Here is a 19,461-nt window from a genome sequence, read left to right on the forward strand (position 1 = left end):
CAATACTGTCCTTACAACTTGTTCTAGTTCCAAACTACAAATGAATGTACACCAACTCTATGAGCACAAGACCCAGTTCCAATCCCACTCTTCCTCTTCCCCTGATGTGGTGGTCAGGGTAAGAATGGCCCTGTAGACTCATGTATTTGAACGGTCAGGGAGTGGCATTACTTGAAAAAGATGAGAAGTGCGGCTTTGTTAAAGGAAGTGGGGGTGGGGGGATTAGGTTTCAGAAGTCCACACTAGATTCAGTGTCTTTCTCTGCCTTCAGATCATACAGCTCCCCATGCTCCCCAGCATGGTGACAGCGGAACAACCCTCTGAAACTGTAAGCAAGCCCCAATTAAATGTTTCCTTTGTTAGGTGTTGCCATGGTCATGGTGTCTCTACACAGCAATAGAACACTGATAAGATACCTGATCTCTCTAAATCTTTCCATCTTCCTTATGCTTACAATGAAGCAAAAACTGGGCATGGTGGTTCAAGCCTTTAATCCCAGCATTTTGGAGGCAGAGACGGGAGGATTTCTCTGAGTTCAAGGCCAATCTAGCTTACATCATTGAGTTGCAGGACAGCCAGAGTGACCTAGTCAGACCCTGTCTCAAAACAAAACAAACAAAACCCAAAATTGATGAAGCAGATTTCAAAGTTCTCAAAACACTAACCTATTCTACGTAATCACCCCACTTTACCTGGAGGCTCAGGTAAAGTGCTGGTTGCCAAGAGTTTTTCAAATCTTGTAAACCTCTTTAAACTCCAAAAGAAACAGATCCGAAAGAAAGGGAAAAAGATATATCCTCAACAGAAATAGTCCTATATTCCTATTTGCACATACTAACTTTGAAGTAATAAAACCATCACTTAAATGTTAGGCTTATTAAATAAGATTTACAATGTCCTAAACTAAGGTTTTTGTGATAAAATCTGAGTTGCAAAACTAAGCACTCAAGAGCTGTGAAACTGTATAGGCTATCAGGATATTCTTTGTTGATGTAGTATTGTCAAACATATCAACATAATCACTGGAAGTCAAAAGCAATTCAAACTGTCCTTAAAATTAGATTTAGGGTTTGAAATCCAATTCACCTTTTAATAAATTTTCTTTGAGATCTTGTTTTGAGAGGTAGGCTAGCCTTGAACTTACTATGAGGCTGGCCTCATGGCTGAGATCCTCCTGCCTTCTAAAAACTGGGGTCTCAGGCATGTGTCACCACACCCACTATAATAAATTCTTAACAAGACCCACAATGAAACTCACAAATTTAATAATAAAGAAAGAAGTCTAGGACATTAACCATTTTACTGTAGTATTTGAGGTAAACTAGAACCAGAGTACAAACAAGGAAATAAAACAAAATGCAAGAATTTAGCTACTGATTGTATAGTTTTCAATCAACCTTTTAAACTAGGCTCCCTCCCTGCTTTTTTTTTTTAAAACATACTAAACACTCCAAATAATTTTTATAAAGCAGGTGATAAAAATTTGTGTCCTTTCCCATCTCTACCCCAAGGACCTATTACGCCATGGCTTGTTTGGACACTATAGGTGTGACTTAAGTATTTAAAATAGTGACTATAATTTTCCAGACAACTCCATCCAAACTCTTAAACCTCCACTACTCAGGAGCAGCCAGCTCAAATCACTACTCCACTGTGACAGCTCGGGTTTTCTCCACCCAGTATTTAGGAAAGAGGTGGCTAAGAAGGAAGAAAAAGAACATAATTAGTTTTGCTTGTAAAACGTTCATCACAGTTGTAGTTGCCAATTGAGCTACAGCCTACTGGGGGCCTAATAGATTTCAGGTCATTATGGTTTGAGGTGGGGGCTTGTGGTGGAAATCAATAAATGACTACTACTTCTTTGCACAGCCCCATATGGAAGTAATCAAGCGCAAGGGTGGCAGCTGGGGCCAGTAACAGTCACCTGCAGTTGAGGGACATGGGGATTTCAGATGGATTTAATGCTAATTTCCTACAGAAACAATGAGCTACAAAGAGCAGAGTAACAGACAGGAGGGATGAAGAGACCAGCCAGAACAATGGCTGCACCTGGTGCTGGGAGCCGAGGACACATCTGTCACCCTCCAAGTGGCCCATCCCCCAGCTCTTCCAGCAAAGTAAGGCAAGGTCCCTAAACAGCTTGTCACACAGCAACAGGTTTGAGTTTTTAAGGCTACCACATTCTCTACTGAATCCTTTTCTCTTCTGACTAAGAATTAGTTAAGGAAGCACAGCTAGTCCCATCAGCCTGAAGAGACATACTAAAAGCATGCATATTTTAATTAAACTTTTTCATTACTGTGGCTTATCAACGTTGGTAGGGCAAAGAAAAATTACACGAGAAGATAAACTTTATTAAGTATTCATGTAACAGGTATTAATTTAATGCTTCAAATTCATTTCACTACAATTTTACAGTTGAAGAAACAGGTTTAGAGGCTGTTAGAAATGATGTTCATGGTTATACAACCTAGTCAGTCTAATGCTAAAGCCTACACACAATATTTCATTTTCCTTCTTCCATCTTTCTTAACACAATCAAGTGAAAATACATGTTCTAAATCTAGGCATTGTGCTACATGCCTGTAATCCCAGCACTTGGGAGGTAGAAGCAGAAGGATCAGAAGATAAGTTTTCCTCAGCTACACAGAGTTCAAGGCCAGCCTGAACTACATGAGAACCTGTTTCCAATGAACAAAAAGAAAAAAGAAAAGAAAACACATACTCCACTTACTTTTAGTTCCAGCTAAGAGACGTCACTACAAGTAGCATGAATCCATGTTTTATACAGAACTGTACCCCACCTTGCTAACAAGATGTTCAGGATGGAAAGAAACAGGATTTCCACTAATGGTTGCTTTAAACCAAGCACAAAGTTCCTAGGGGTAGGAAGTGCTTGCTTTAAAAAAGTAGATCCATATGCATTTTCAACTTCCCAACATAAATCTGTTAATACATGGTGTGTGTGTGTGTGTGTGTGTGTGTGTGTGTGTGTGTGTGTGTATGTGTGTGTGTCTGTGTGTTTTATAATTGCTGGGTACTGAACACAGGGCCTTTACATACTCAGGACTGTAATTGTCTTCCTGGTGCTATGGCTTGAACCTGGAACCTAATGCATGCATTTTCACTACAGTCTCCATAGACATTTTTTTTTTTTTTTACTTAGAGACAAAGTCTCACTAAATTGCCCAGGCTGACCTTGAACCCACTCTGTATTCCTGGCAGGCCTTGAACTTTTGAGTTCCCTAAGAAGCCAGTATTATAGACCTGCACTACCAGGCCTAGCTAATCACATAATTTTTAAATGTTAACTGGGAAGTCCATCAGCCAGTAAGACTCTATGTAACAACTCATTTAGCAACTTAGGTTTTTTTCCTGTAAGACACAACCACTACAAATTCCTTTGTTTACTGATTTGAACTTGGAGGGGAAATAAAAGCATATATTTTCAATATAGTATAGTACCTTTTAAACTGAACTTGCTAGGATATAAACCACAAATTCAAGGGGGAAATACGTATGTATGTTGATAAATGCCTTATAAGCAAACAACAGTACCTGGATCTGAAAGATAGCAATAGAAAGGCATATACTTCAAACACAGCAAATGTGCTGGAGAGTGCTAAATAGTTAAGAGTCTCCCAGAAGACCAAGTTCAGATGGCTCACAACCACCTGTAACACCAGCTGGATCCAACACCTCTGGCCTCCTTGGGCACCTGCACTCACATCCTGATACTCCCACACATATACACACACATACATACACACACATATTAATATATTTGGTTGTGAGCCCAGCCTTTAACAGCTGAACCATCTCTCCAGCCCAGACTCTTTTTATTTAAAGGTGAGATATCATAGAGGAGATAAAATATACATTAATGAATGCACAAAATCAGTAAGTTCTGGAAGGCACTACCAACAGAGGGAGGGAATTAAATCTTTTGGAGAGGAGGTAACATTTGATTTGGAAATCTTGTGTTTTGTTGGGGAATAATAGGCAGATAGAAGTGTACTAGTTTCAACCCCCAGCAAGGTGTTTGCATAGGGATGGGGAGAAAGTCCTCCTTGACCCAGATCTCAGTGCCATAAGTTAAATTTTGTCAACTGTATAGTTACATTGAGCTAATTTCTGCCATATTTTTGATTGTATATATATTATATTTATACATAAAGCTGGGCATGATGGTTCACATCTATAATCACAGCATTGGGAAGTGGAGACATGAGGATCATCCAAATCTGTTCAAGGTAATCTGCAGCTACCTGGGAAGGAATTTAAATACTGCCAGTGAGTTCCTGTCTCAACATCTTCCCCTGTCCCCCACCAAAATCTCAAAACTAGGTGCAGTGGCTCACATCAGAAATCCCAGGCCTGTGAAATCACAGCCAGCTTGGACAACTCAGCAAAACCTTATCAGAAAATACTAAGAAAAACATTCAAATAACTTCAAGACATCATGAATACATACAATCAAAAGAATTTGTAAAATGTAAAATGTTGTGGTACACACCTTTTAATCCTAGCAACCAGGATTAATGGCAAGAGGGTCTCTGTAAATTCCAGGCTAGCCAGGGCTATACAGTGAGACCCTGTCAAATAAATAAATAGATAGGTAGATAGATAGTAAGATGAATATCCTGGAAATTCCAAGCTCAGCCACTAAATATTAAAAAATATGGGCCAGAGAGGACGCTCTCCCCTTCCCCATACATGCACCTTGCTGTAGATTTAAATTAGCACATGACTGGGCGATGCTCTACTAATGACCCATCCCTCAGCTTATGATACAATAATGCAAAAGAACCTTTGGGGGGTTACAATGGCAGAAATCAGATTCAAGGGGACAGGGAGATAAATAGGATCAGAATGCATGATGTGAAATCCACAAAGAATCAATAAAAGTGATAGATAGATAGACAGACGGACAGACCGTACAAACGAACCAACCAACCAACCTTCCCTGGGCCCAGCAACATGACTCCGAGGTAAAGTACCTAGCAATCTGAGTTCACTCTCTGAAACCCACAGGATGGGAGGAGGAACTTACCCTGCAAGCTGCCCTCTGATTTCCACATTAAGTGGCTTCTCAGTCCTCAGAAAGCTACGACTTTTCTCAGTACTACTTAACTCAAAAGATTCTTTTGGTTATGGGTTGGAGAGATGGCTCAGTAGTTAAGGGTGCTTACTGCTCTATCAAAGAACCCTGCACCCCACAGACAGCTCACAAACACCTCTAACTTCTGTTCCAAGGGACATATCCCCCACTATACCTCCATGGGCCTGTGCAAGTGCACTCACCCACCCACACATAAAACATAACAAACCTTAAAATTATTGGTTATAATCTTGTTTATTTGTTTTGAAACAGGGTCTTTCTTTTCAAAGGGTGTCCTGGAACTTGATATGTAGACCTGGGAATCCTCAAACTTGACTTGTAGATCAAACTGGCCTTGAACTCACAAGAGAATCCTCCTGTCTGTGCTTCCTGGAGTGCTAGGACTGAAAGCAAGTGCCACTGAGCCTGGTTTTGTTTTTAACTGCTGAGCTCTAGCTGGGACCCCAAAGCACAACTGAACTCAGGGCCTCATCTCACCTCACCAGGACTGTTAATCAAACACTTTTATTTAGGATCAATGGATTATCATATAAGCCAGATGTGGTAACATACACCTGTTATCCCAGCATTTGGGAGTCTAAGACTGGAAAATTACTTAGTTTAACACCAGCCTGGGCTATATATACATAGTTTTTATGCCAAACCTGGGTCACAGTATTCCTGAGGGCTAGGGACTTAGCTACTAATAGCTGATAGAACACATGCCTTTTTTTTTTTTTTTTTTTAGCATGCACAAGGTCTTAGATGCAATCCTGAGTGAGCCCAAAATATGAAACAGTATTGCTAGAATGGACATATAGCAGTAATAAAAACCCTTTTTAGGCTCTCCCACGTCAAACTACAGCCTACATTACATTTTCAGCATTAAGACCTTTTCTCCCTACTAATCCTCAGGAACATAGGTCCTAAAGGTACAATTTAAAGGTATTGCTCACTGAAGGAGGACCATGTAAATTCAATGTAACACTATAGCCTCTCAAATATTCAAACAAGTCTCGGCTGCCATTCACTGCATCTATCAAAACTCCCTTAAACTTGTTCTACAAATTCAGTCAGTTTAACATAAATTTCCAAAAAGGATCCATTTAAAAAGTCCCCACTACTTGAGGGAAATAGAGATAAATCTGAATGAATCTGAACAGTATACTGCACTGCAGCCAGATGTGTGCCTGTTATACCAGGAGGCAAGAGGGTATTGCTGCAAATTTGAGACCAAGAGGGTCTACACAGCAAATTCCAACCAGCTGGGGATACTGAGTAAGTGAGACCCAGGCCTTAATAAACAACAAAAAAGCACTACAGTTTCCTTAAAACGCTCAGGTGGTATAAAGTTGAACAACTTTTACAAAATACAAGTTATTGGGGACTAGGGGGATGGCTCAGACATTAAGAACTCCGGATACTTTTCTGGGGGACCCAGCACTCACAGAGTGGCATACAGCCACCCACAACTCCAGTGCCAAGGAATCCAGTGCCCTCTTTTGACCTCCATGAACACCAGGCTTACATGTAGTACACATACATGCAACCAAAATACTCATACACCTAAAATACTAAAAATTTTTAAAGAAATAAAACTTGGGAGCTGGAGAGATGGCTCAAAGGTTAAGAGCACTGGCTGTTCTTCCAGAGGTCCTGAGTTCAATTCCCAGCACCCACATGGTGGCTCACAACCATCTATAATGAGATCAAGTGCCCTCTTCTGGTGTGCAGACAGAACACTGTATACATAATAAATAAATAAATAGATCTTAAAAAAAAAAAAAAAGAAAGAAAGAAAGAAAGAAAGAAAGAAAGAAAGCAAGCTCCCAATTGTCATTTCATAGAATTTTTGGGGAGCCAGATACAATTTAAATAGTGCTGACCAGTGAGATGGTTCAGTGGGTAAAGGCCCTTGCAACCAAGCCTTATATGACATAAATTTGAATCCTGGGACCTATACAATAGAAAAAACAGTAACAGACAAACATAAAAATATTTTTTAAATAAGCGTGCTCTTTCAAAGAAATACAATCAATACTTACCTTGGGCAAGTTGACTTTTCAAAGCTCTTCTGTTCTGGTACAGTCAAAAGGAACATTGCATTTGCATTTTATACTCAGAATGCTTTCCAAACTCTATAGTCATGGAGAGACTTAGCAAAGATGGCATACAGCATTACAAATACAAAGGACCTAAGAGGTGGGTACAGGGTCTAGAGAGATGGCTCAGCAGTTAGGAGTACCAGCTGCTCTTCCAGAGGACCTGGGTTCAATTCCCAGCACCCACATTGCAGCTGACAACCATCTATAACTCTAGTTCTAAGGGATCTTTTCTGGCCTCTGTAGGCATCAGGAAGCCATATGGTATACATACACGCGCAGATAAACTATCCATATACATAAAATAAAAATTTAAATGAAAAAATTATAAAGGCAAGAAAAATAATACCCTAAAGACATGAGTTAAACCAGATACAGTTGTAGTTCAAGTTTGAAATGAAAAGGGAGAAGGGTTTAGGAACTACCACAACAGAAAGATACCTGAAAACTTCCGAAACTCCTCACTGCCTTCTATGTGTCGGAAAGGCTCTGGGCACATTTCCCCAATACCGACACAAATCAGGAGTCAGCTGGCTGTGGTGGCACATGCCTTTAGGGAGACAGAGGAGGGTGGATCTCTGCAAGTTAGAGGCCAGCCTGGTGTTCTAGATACCCAGTAAAATCCAGTGAGAAAGAGAGAAAAGGGGTTGGGGACAGGAAAGCAAACAAATCGAATGGGGCCCAGAGCAGCAGATTGCCCAAGGTGAGAGAACTAGGAAATAAAGCCTGTACAGTACATACTAAACACAGGTTCTGCCTATAGGGGGTTGATTTGGAAGCCTTTCAAAAATAGTCACACTATATCAATAACCAATAGGCATCACAAACTGACAAAGACTCCAGAGCACAGTAGGGCTGAGGTGTTGTGGGAGGATAGGGGGTGGGGGTGTCGAGAGCACACACCCCAGCACTCCAATTCACAACTCAAGTCAGATCTGATGTTATTTCAGTCATGGAAGACAGCATAGGAGCCAAACATAACAAGATCTAGAATGCAGAGATGACACTAGCTTTGCTGCAGTCTCTCTTAGTTGTAGTATGTCTGACTACTTTGAAATGGAAATTACCTGACAATGGGAAAAAGCACTGCAGGAGTCTTCTCCTGAACACTGGTTTGCTTCATGCATACGTAAGAAAACAGTTCCCTCAGAACATGCCACAAGTATTCAATATGGAAGAGCTTAAAGAGCTGTTTGTGGGACTACTTTTCTAACTATAGAATTTATAAACTACATCTGATTCTAACTAAACTTTCCATTCAAAAATACAAAGGTGGCAATGAAAAATTAAATAGAAACATAAAACCAAATGAAGCACCAAAATGAAACCAAGACTAAACTCACAGAATATCCATAAACACATAATTTGAGATAAGTGAAAAGCTATGGAAAGCAGAGAATTGTATACTTTATCACCCAGAACTAAATAAAAATGTACACTTACCCTGAACGTCCAAATTCTAAAATCCAGACTCCTAATACACCAATCTACTTGAAACAGGTATTAAGAAGCTCTCTCTTCTCCCTCTAATCTTCAAAGCCCAATCGGAGAGCAGCCTTCTCGGCCTTTCATTAGCTGGACATGTGTCAGCTCTCTCTCTCTCTCTCTCACATCTGCCATTTCTCACTGGCTAGGGCTGCCTGTCCCATTCCAGGGAAACACAGATGGATCCCAGATGGGAAGGTCCTGCCAAACAGACCAGCTCTTCACCTTGCCAGAATCCCCAGATCCAGTCAGTCTCTCTTTCTCCCTCCCTCCTGCTTCCTCTCTCCACTACCCATTCCACACTCCCTGTTACCAGGGCACTTTGCCAGCTGATGTCACTAAGTACACACCTCCTAGTGGCTCCTGGCCAATCTGACATTAACTTGTTAAATGCATGTAATTTGTTTATGGCTGAGAATAACTGCTAGAATATTGTGCAAAACCTATCTATTCGAGTCACAATAATGGAATAAATGTATAGTCATACATGAGCATGCAGACATTTTGGGGGACATTCAAATGTTTAACAATTACCATCTAAAGTCCCACATATTGTGTAGTTTTTGCTATTGTTTAATAACTTCTGCTCTTTGGACCAGTTTTTAAACCCTGTGAGACAAAAGCCTTCATAAAATAAATTGTAAACACATTTTCAGTGTATAATTGGATCAAAAATAAAAAGCTGCAAATTAGTTTTGGGAATATAAGCAAAAATATATGTAAATGATTCACACAAGCTGCCTCCCTGATCCAGACTTGGTATTCTGAAAAACTGGCACGTGATTAAATTAAGACAATGCAGACAACATGTTTCTGGTGCTTTAAAGACTGTAAATTAAAGATGAGGACACATTGCAAAAATCGCTTTAAAACCAAGCAAATATGAATGAGGTTCCCATGATCAACATTTAGTCTCAACAGTGAAGAATACAGTAAAATTGAGATAGTCATTTTGAGAATCTAGATATAAGACAGACCCATCCAACTACCAAGTTTAATCCTTGGCACTTCCCAAGAGCTAATACAAGATAATGCTTACTCAATTTCTGCTGCATGAAAACTGGTATCTGAAAGCTGACACTACCAGTTATAAGATTTTAACCACTGAGTAAACTGGGTGAAGGGTCTTGAGCTTCTCTGTTCACTTCTAAAATTTTCTGTGAACCTTTATTTTAGACTAAAGATTAAAAATGGAGGAGCTTGTCTTCTTCCCAGACATACTACATGAACATATATGCTACATTAACATTTATACATTAAGAATGAAGATCCAGGGGGCTGGAGAGATGGCTCAGTGGTTAAGAACACTGACTGCTCTTCCAGAGGATCCAAGTTCAATTCCTAGCACCCACATGGCAGCTCACAACTATCTGTAACTCCAAGATCTGACACCCTCACACAGACATGCATGCAGGCAAAACACCAACGCACATAAAATTTTAAAAAATAAAATAAAATAAGCAAAAAAAAAAAAAAAAAAGACCCAAGCGGGCAGTGGTGGTGCACACCTTTAATCCCAGCACTCCAGAGGCAGAGGCAGGTGGATCTCTGTGAGTTCGAGTACTCGTGGTCTACAGAGGTAGTTCCAGGACAGCCAGGGCTACTACACAAAGAAATCCTGTCTCGAACCCACACGGCTGCTCAAAGCTGCTCTGTAACTCCAGTTCCAGAGGATCTAACACCCTCACACAGATACACATACAGGGAAAACACAAATGTACATGAAATAATATAAATAAATAAATGGAAAAGCCTAGGTTGATACCATACTCTACCATACCAGGTGAAACCTATAAACATGGCATTTTCTGCCTGGTAATGTTTTACAAAAAAGAAAGACTCACCATCACCCCCAGAGGTGGTTGGCAGAAAGATTAATTGGTACAGTAGCAAGAGGTTTTATTAAGTCATGAGTACCAAGGACTACCCTTATTTCCTTGACTATCAATATGACAGAACCTATTGGTAGACATTATTATCTCAGTGTTACAGCTAAGGAAAGTAAGAAACAAAGATATTAACATCATATGACTAGTGTCAGCAGCATGTCTGGATTCATAACCAGAGAGTACTATACAATATTATTAAGTAAGAAATTAATCAAGACACTACTTAAGTGGGATGCCCGGGCACACAACTGTAGTCTCAGCTACCTGAGACTACACTATGTAAACCTAGGAGGTCAAACCCAGCCTGGGCAACAGTCACACCCACGTTGCTTAGTGCCTATTGATCCTAGCAAAGTAAAGAAAGGAGAGGATGAGGAGAGGGAGGGAGGGAGGGAGGGAGGGAGGAAAGAAGGAATCAAGGGGCTATCTCAAATTACTCACTCTGGAAGACTACTAAGTCATGAAAACATTCCAACACCTCCAATAAGAGGACCACTTGGTAAGGAATTAAGACTTCCTGCCAACAAGCATTATCAATTTGCTCACTACATAAGTAAGCATTCTTTTTAAAAATTTATTTATTTTATGTTTATGAGTGTCTGGTGCCTGCAGAGGTCAAAAGAAGATATCAGATACTCTGGAACTGTTGTTTACAAATAATTATAAGCCACCACACGGAGGCTGGGAATTGAATCTGGCTCCTCTGAAAGAGCAACAAGTACTCTTAACCACTGAGCCATCTCTCCAGCCCCCAGTAAACAATCTTGATAGCAGGCACCAAGCTGTTACCACCAGCTAAGACAGCTTGGAATTATGACCCATTGGAACTATGACTCATAGAAAGTACATTAATATATGTTTAGGGTTTTTTTGTTTTGTTTTTTGGTTTTTGTTTTTTGTTTTTTTTTGGCAAAGGAAAAAGATGGTTCTCTCAACCTGTGCCTGTAATCCCAGCAACAGTCAAGAGGCTGAAACCTCTTTTTTTCAAGATAGAGGTTCTCTGTGTAGCCCTGGCTGTCCTGGAACTCACTCTGCAGACCAGGCTGGCCTCTAACTCACAGAGATCTTAGAGTATTGAGAGACACATACTTTAATAAAAACATCTAAAAAATTGACTTATATTTGCAAATTGATCATGATAGAAAAAATATATAAAACATACTCTATTTTAAGCAAAACAGCATGCACTAACTCAGTGAAAAAAAGCTAATAGATGGCTTACAGTGCTTTGAATGAGTGCCCTCTTGATAGAATTACTTTTTTTCTGGTCCCAAAACTGTACTTGAATAAACTCTTAAGAGTTTGAGAAAAGTTAAGTAACAAAGCCACGTAGTGGTGGCACATGCCTTTAGTCCCAGCACCCTAGAGGCAGAGGCAGGTGGATCTCTGAATTCGAGGCTAGCCTGGTCTACAGAGCTCCAGGACTGCCAGGGCTATACAGAGAAACCCTATCTCAAACCACCCCCCACCCTCAAAAAGGAGAGTTTAAGTCACATACTGCTTATCACAAAGCCTAAATGTGGTACTCTACTCTGTTGAATAAACGCTGAATAGGAAAAAGGAGTATCTGAGGGCAAAGGTGACAAGGCCTGGGGAAGTATGGTGCCACGCCCAATGCTTAAAGGTCTAGTTCCTCTTCCTGAAGTGATATCCTGCCACTCACTATGGCTGGAGGATAAGCTCCTGGGCATTCAGTACATTGTTCTACTTTTTCTGTTTAAAATTTTCCATAGGGAGAAAAAAAGAACAAACCAACAACTTTGCCAGGGGTGGTGGCACACTCCTTTAGTCCCAGAACTTAGGAGGCAGAGGAAGGAAGATCTCTATGAGTTCGAGGCCAGCCTGGTCTACAAATAGGATTACAGGTCAGCCAAAGCTACACAGAGAAACTCTGTCTCAAAAAACAAAACAAAACAAAAACCACAAAAAAATCCCACCAAACAAACAAAAACAATTTCCATAGCATGCCCATAGGTATGATCCACAGCCCTCCCCACAACCCACCAAAAAAGATTTAATTTTTTTTTATTATGTTTGAGACAGGGTCTCTGTATGTAGCTCTAGCAAGTCTGGAACTCTATGTAGGTAGATCAAGCCAACCTCAAACTCAAAGAGATCCACCTGCCTCAGCTTCCCAAGTGCTGGAATTAAAGACATGTATAACCAAGCCCAGCTTTCAGGAATGAAATTTCTGTGCAACAAATTACTAATAGACAAATTTAAAAAGAAAAAGGCCAGAGTGGTAACCTACACCATTGATCCCAGGGAGTCAGAGACAGGCTGGACATCTCTTGTGTTCCAGGCCAGCCTAGACTATAAAGTCAGTCAGTTCCTGGCCAGGCAGGGCTACTTATCAAGATCCTGTCTCCAAAGGGGGGGGGGGGGGGTGTAAAGAGATGACTAAACCCTTCGTCTTATTTTCCTACCTTTGAACTTTTTTCCCCTTTTAACTTGATCTTTGCCAGTCTCTCCCTCTTGTCAACAGGCCCACTGCCATTTAACAAATGGTGGTTTGGAGGATAAAAGACAGACCCTTAGCACAGGCAGTGGAATTCCAAATGCTAGACTCTTGGCTCCACAATGTCTGATTCAGAACTGCTGGGAGCTATTAGTGTAGCTCGCCCACCCAGGCATGTGAGGCTGGAGAGCTTTCGCACCACCGCACAAGCCTCTCATTTATGCCACAGGCTTCAACGGTCATGTGCTTTCGTTCTGCACAGGAACTCATGAAGTCCAACGTAACTCCAGACATTATTAGGAAGGTCCAGAAGGAAGGAAGAATAAAGCAGTTTCGATGTGGACTTGCAACAGATCTTCTTTTATAAGAATGGGGCAACAGTCCAAGAAAATGACCTTTTCAAAATACTCAAATACAAGGTGAAGGATCTCCTGTAACAGTCCCAGATGCATTCTGACTCGGATGACACCACTTGCTATTCTGCAGGCATCTCTTGTTCTTCCCCACCTCCAGCCTTTGTTAAGGACACTATACTTGGAACTGTGGCCCCTATCAGCCTGCACACATTTTTCCATTATCCCCCATCTTTGACTGTCAAATCACACCCTTCCTTCAAAACAAGTGTTTATAAAACATACACCTTGACAATCCCTAAAAACCTTTGCTCTCTTCGGTTCTAAGGACTGAACCAAGGGCATCAGCACCCATGCTGGTCAAGTGCACTACGATTGAGCTATATCCCAAACCTTTTAACTCATCCCTACTACTCTTGTTTAAAAAAATCTTTAAGCCAGGCATGGTGGTGAATGACTTTAGTCCCAGCACTTGGAAGGCAGAGGCAGGTGGATCTTTGAGTTCGAGGCCAGCCTAGTCTACAGAACGAGTTCCAGGATGGCCAGGGCTATAATGAGGAACCCTGTCTCCAAAACAAACAAACCAAAACCAAAACCAAAACCAAACATCTTTACTTTCCTGGAAAGTCCGTAGAAATTATTATCACGCTTCCAACAATGGGGTCAAGAATAGGCATGATAGGCACATAAGCACAGTGGTTCTGTTGTCCTTTACCATACTATTATGTAAGCAGCCTATTTCCAATGGTGGAGAAACAGGCATGAAGTGGGTCGAGGTAGTACACCTCTGTAATCCTAGTACTTGGAAGACTGAAACAGAAGGACTGCTGTAAATCTGAGGCAAAAAAAGGAAGAGTAGGGAGAGGAAGGAGGAGGAAAATATACAAAAAAGAATAATGAAGACAGACATCGTACTGCATGCCTGTAACCCCAACATTTAGAACACTCCAGGAGGACAGGGAATGCAAGATCCTTCCTGAAAAAAAAAAAAAAAAAGAGTTTATAGAACCTGGAGAGGTAGCTCAGCAGTTAAGAGCACTGGCTGCTCTTCCAGAGGACTAGAATTCAATCCCCAGCGTCCACACCTGTCTGCATTTCCAGTTCCAGGGAATCCAATACCCTCTTCCCATCCTTTTGGGAACTGCACGAATATGGTGCACAGACACACACATATAGGTAAAACACCTATACACACAATAAATAAATAGTTTAAAAACAAAACCGACAGACATGGTGGCTCAGACCTGTATTCTGAACTCCAGAGCATGAGGTGGAAAAGACTGCTTGGGTCCAGTAGCTCTAGGCCTGCCTGGACAACATAATGAAACACTATTTTAAAAAGTTTAAAAATTAAAGGGCTAGGGAGAAGGCTTACTGGGTAAGAACCCACGTAAGAAAAAGGAGGGAAGCTGGAGAGATGTCTCAGCGGCTAAAAGCATTTGTTGCTCTTGCAGAGAACCCAGATTCTGTTTCTAGCACCCACATTTTGGCTCACAACTATCTGTAACCCCAGTTCCAAGGATCTGACACCCTCTTCTGAACTGAGGGCACCAGGCAGGCAACATAATGGCATGAAAGCAAAACACCCACACATATAAAATAAATTAGTCTGGTTGGGGATTTAGCTTAGTGGTTGAGTGTTTGCCTAGCAAGCGCAAGGCCCTGGGTTTGATCCTCAGCTCCAATAATGATAATGATGATGATGATGATGATAATAATAATAATAAATTTATCTTTAATTTTTTTTTTTAAAAAGCCCCCAGCACTTGGGAAGCAGAGGCAGGTTGAGTCTCTGAGTTTGAGACCAGCCTGGTCCAGGGCAGCTAGGACTACACAAAAGCCCAAGCAACATAGCTAATACAGGCCAGCTAGAGAGCTACATGGTGAGACCCAGTCTCAACAAACCAAAGTCTGGACATGTAACTTGGCTTTAGATCATCTTTACCATGTACAAAGCCCTAGATTTGATCCCCAGAACTGAAAAAGAAACACTTAACTCATCTATCACATTTTCCCTCTAGTTTTCTGAAACAGGGTTTTCTGTGTAACATCCCTGGCAGTCCCGGAACTCACTCTGTAGACCAGGGTGGCCCTGAACTCACAGAAATCCGCCTACTTTTGCCTCCTGAGTGCTGGGATTAAACGGTGTGCACCACCATTGCACGGCTTAGCAGTCACTTTATATACTACTATACTGACACCAAGTAAATGACACGACCATCACTATTTATTTTAAGCACCTATGAGACATTTGCTAGGATTTATTTTATTTTATTTTATTTTTTGGTTTTTCCAAACAGGGTTTCTCTGTGTAAATTTAATGCCTGTCCAGGTGCTCACCTGGATCTCACTCTGTAGACCAAGTGGGCCTCGAACTCACAGAGATCCACCAGGCTCTGCCTCCCAAGTGGTGGGATTAAAGGTGTTCACCACCACCACCCGGTTGCTAGGTTATTTTTAAGAATACAAAGAATTAAAAAAATGTGGTCTTCCCAGTGGGCTTGGTGGTGCACACCTTAAATCCCAGCACTTCGGAGGCAGAGCCAGACGGACGTAGAGGTAAGTTCAAGGCCAGCCTGATCTACAAAGTGAGTTCCAGGACTGCCAAGACTACATACACAGAGAAAATCTATCTCAAAAAACCAAAAAAGGAAAAAAGAAAAAAAAAAAAAGCACAAGATTCAGAGGGCATGAAAATGAGAAAAAGAAAACAGGGCATAATGGTACACGCCTTTAATCCTAGCTCTTCGGAGGCAAAAGCAGGTGGATCTCTGGGAGCTGGAAACCAGCCTGGTCTACATATCATGCTCTAGGACTGTCAGAGCTACATACATATGCAAAACAGATAAACAAACAAACAAAAAGACAGGATGTAGCTGTACTGTTGGGGACAAAGATAGGAAGATCACTGAGGCCTGTCAGTCACCAGCCTAGCTCTGGGTTCAGTGAGAGACCATGTCTCAAGGGACTAAGACAAAGTATGGTAAAAGCAGGATACCTGATGCTTTCTTCCAACCTCTGAACGCTCATACACACAGGCGCGCACCCACCCACCACCACCACCCACACAACTCTTTTAAAAAGATAAATAAGGTTCTGGAGAAATGGCTCAGTTGGTAAAGCATTTGCCACACATGAGTAAAGACAAGTTTGACCTTTAACACCAACATAAAAGGCTGGTGTGGTGGTATGAGTTGAGAAGGTGGGGACAGACAGACCCCTGGGATTGATGACCAGCCACTCTAGCCTATCAGTGAGGTTTGGGAGACACTCAAAAATCAAAGTGAATGGCTCCTGAGAAAGGACATCTACTGGTCTCCAAAGGCATAAACACACACATGAACGTAAACACACAAAGTTATATACAAATAAATAAACTCATTATCTCAGTATTAATCATCTCAGTATCAATTAATTATCTCAGTATCAATCCAAAAACACAGAGCAGGGTGTGGTAACACACCCCTGTAATCCAAGAATTTGGGAGAATGAGACAGGACAACACTAGTTCCAAGCCAGCAGACAATGTCTCAATACATACATACTCACACCTTTTTACTTTTTTGTTCATTTTTGCTGTTAAATGTCCTAACCAAAATCAGCACATTTGCTGAGGTAAACTGCATCCAGGTATATGTGACCAGAAAGAGCTGGGAAAGCAACCAATTAGCTCTTCTAAGTCTCACCAGCTGTGTTTTCCTGATGACAGAGGCTCTGTCCACCTGCTCCCACAGATGGTACAGCTGAAGTAAAACACCTGGTTCAGTACATCCACTCCATGCAGTCAGAACAATGCTAGCTGTGAAGACACCAAGCCCAAATCAGTATTTTCATTTCATTATCTACACAAAGATCACAATCATAACTAAAATAGCTTTCTACCTCCCAAACACAAATACTATAATCTCAAAGTAAAACAATAATATCTAAATTAATAACTGCTGAAGTCACAGATCACCTAGAGCTTTATTTACCTATCCTAACTTTTGGTGGCCAGCCTGGTCTACATAGCAAGCATCTGAGCCAGTCAGGCAATATAGCCTGACCTTTTTTAAAAAATAAAAATAAATACAGAAATAAAAATAAAAGACAAAATCATTTTTAAAAGCCAGACATAGGCAGGGTGGCTCTGTAGTGGTATTTACTCTGCCCATGAGGCGGTGCTTCTTGCTGTTGTACTGACCTCTATAAGGAAAGGGGGAAGGGTCACATGCTCCTCTCCCTGCTTCTGCCTTCGAGGCAGATTCACTTGCACTCAGATCAGAGAATGATTTCAGCTGTCTCCTTTGTTCTCTACTTGTGAGTGTATTCCCTAAATTTCTATCTTAATAAATCCCTATTACCCATTAAAGAGACTCACAGGATTGATCATAATAGTGGCGCCCAACATGGGACACGAACCCACGACTCTGAGATTAAGAGTCTCACACTCTACTGACTGTGATCACAATATAGCATACCTTTAAACTCAGCTCTCCACAGGCAGAGTCAGGCCAACCTCTGTGAATTTGAGGCCAGCCTGGTCTGTAGAATGAGTTCCAGGAGAGCCATGCTACACAGAGAAACCCTGTCTCAAAAAACAAAACAAAATGACAGGCATTGTACCAGAAAGGTGACTCAGCAAGTACAGGTGCTTGTCATCAAGTCTGATCTGATGACTTGAATTCAATTCCCTGGAACCACAGGAGGGAACTGACTCACAGGAACTGTTCTTTGACTTCCACATGTGGCACACACACACCCATAAATAACTGTAAACAAGGTTTTAAAAGACTTATCAATATTGGCAAATTTATAGGCTGGAAAGATGATTCAGCAGTTAATAGCAATTACTGTTCTTCCAGAGTACCTGAGTTCAGTTCCCAGCACCCATGTGGGGTGGCTCACACACCTGCACTCACACGCACATACCAACAGACACACTTAAAAATAAAACATCTTTTTTTTTTCAGAGCCGAGGACCAAACCCCAGGGCCTTGCACTTGCTAGGCAAGCGCTCTACCACTGAGCTAAATCCCCAACCCCAACAAATCTTTTTTTTAAGTACATTATCAAAGTTTAAATCAGTGGTTTTTATTTATTTACTTTTGAGACAGAATCTCACTATATAGTCTCGGCTTTCTGGAATTCATTACATAGACCAGGCTGCCCTTGAATTCACCAAAACCTGCCTTCCTCTGCCTCCCAAGTGCTGCAATTATGGGGTTAGAGTGATGAGATAGAACCTGTACACCACTATACCCAACCAATGATTTATTTCTTGTGCAAATTAAAAACTCATCAGATGACAGATGATTTCATGCCTTAGTCACCAGCACATTAAACCATCACAAATCCTTTATGAAGTCACAAAACTGAATATGAGGTGGCAAATACAGACTTCTGAATGTGCAACACCCAAAAATTCAAAATTCAATAGGGAAAACAGATCCTAGAAAGAAAGCTCAGCAGTTAAGAGCACTTACTGTGGTGTACTGCTGTGTATCGGTAAAGCAGGAAGCCATGGGGAGCCTCCGAGGCCTGCATCTAGCAGCAGGAGATTGTTTTAGGTTATATGAAAGAAATGCTTGTCTCTAAGGTTTACCAGAAACACTGACTTAAAGAGGATCAATGAATTTTGCACCAAGTCACAGTAAAGTCCCAAAACTCCATTACACACTCATAGCCACAGAATGTTGTGTTAGAAAACTCACAGACTTAGAGAAGACATTGGTATTGTCAAAGCACTTCAAAAAGGAGGAAGAAATCCTAGAGCCATCTCAATTAATGTGGTTGATACTGAAAAGAACGTGACTCAGGTGAAGATCAATTATTTAATGACTGCCCTGACAGTGGCAAGATGCATCTACATGGTTATTAAGGAAATCTGTGAAGACCTGTCTATAACAAGCCTGCACCCTGAAAGGAAACCCTGTCTGAGAGAGCAGGCAGCTATGAAGGCCAAAACAGAGCAGAAGTATTTGTACCGGCTAGATTTTTGAAAACTCCGGAGTAATGTTCCAACAACAAGCCTGCGTTAGAAACAATGTGAGTGCTCTACTGGTAGCACATGTACTGAAACTGCGATGATACA

General features: G+C 41.2%; 1 protein-coding gene and 1 pseudogene across 6 annotated transcripts in view; one reads left to right on the plus strand and one right to left on the minus strand.

The window, feature by feature from the left end:
* Window positions 1-19,461, minus strand: part of Cbfa2t2 (CBFA2/RUNX1 partner transcriptional co-repressor 2) — a 97,063-nt gene that overhangs the window by 67,680 nt on the left and 9,922 nt on the right. Inside the window, exon 1 of one of the 6 annotated variants that reach the window (XM_036185046.1) lies at window positions 17,075-17,098. The exons of the other annotated variants lie outside the window; for them this stretch is intronic. The gene's annotated coding sequence lies outside the window, so the exon portion shown is untranslated. Of the gene's footprint in view, window positions 1-17,074; window positions 17,099-19,461 lie in introns of those variants that run through there. 6 annotated transcript variants of the gene reach the window in all.
* On the plus strand, window positions 18,891-19,369 carry LOC118581273 (annotated as a pseudogene).

Source organism: Onychomys torridus, chromosome 4, assembly GCF_903995425.1.
Source record: "Onychomys torridus chromosome 4, mOncTor1.1, whole genome shotgun sequence".
Classification (NCBI taxonomy): domain Eukaryota; kingdom Metazoa; phylum Chordata; class Mammalia; order Rodentia; family Cricetidae; genus Onychomys; species Onychomys torridus.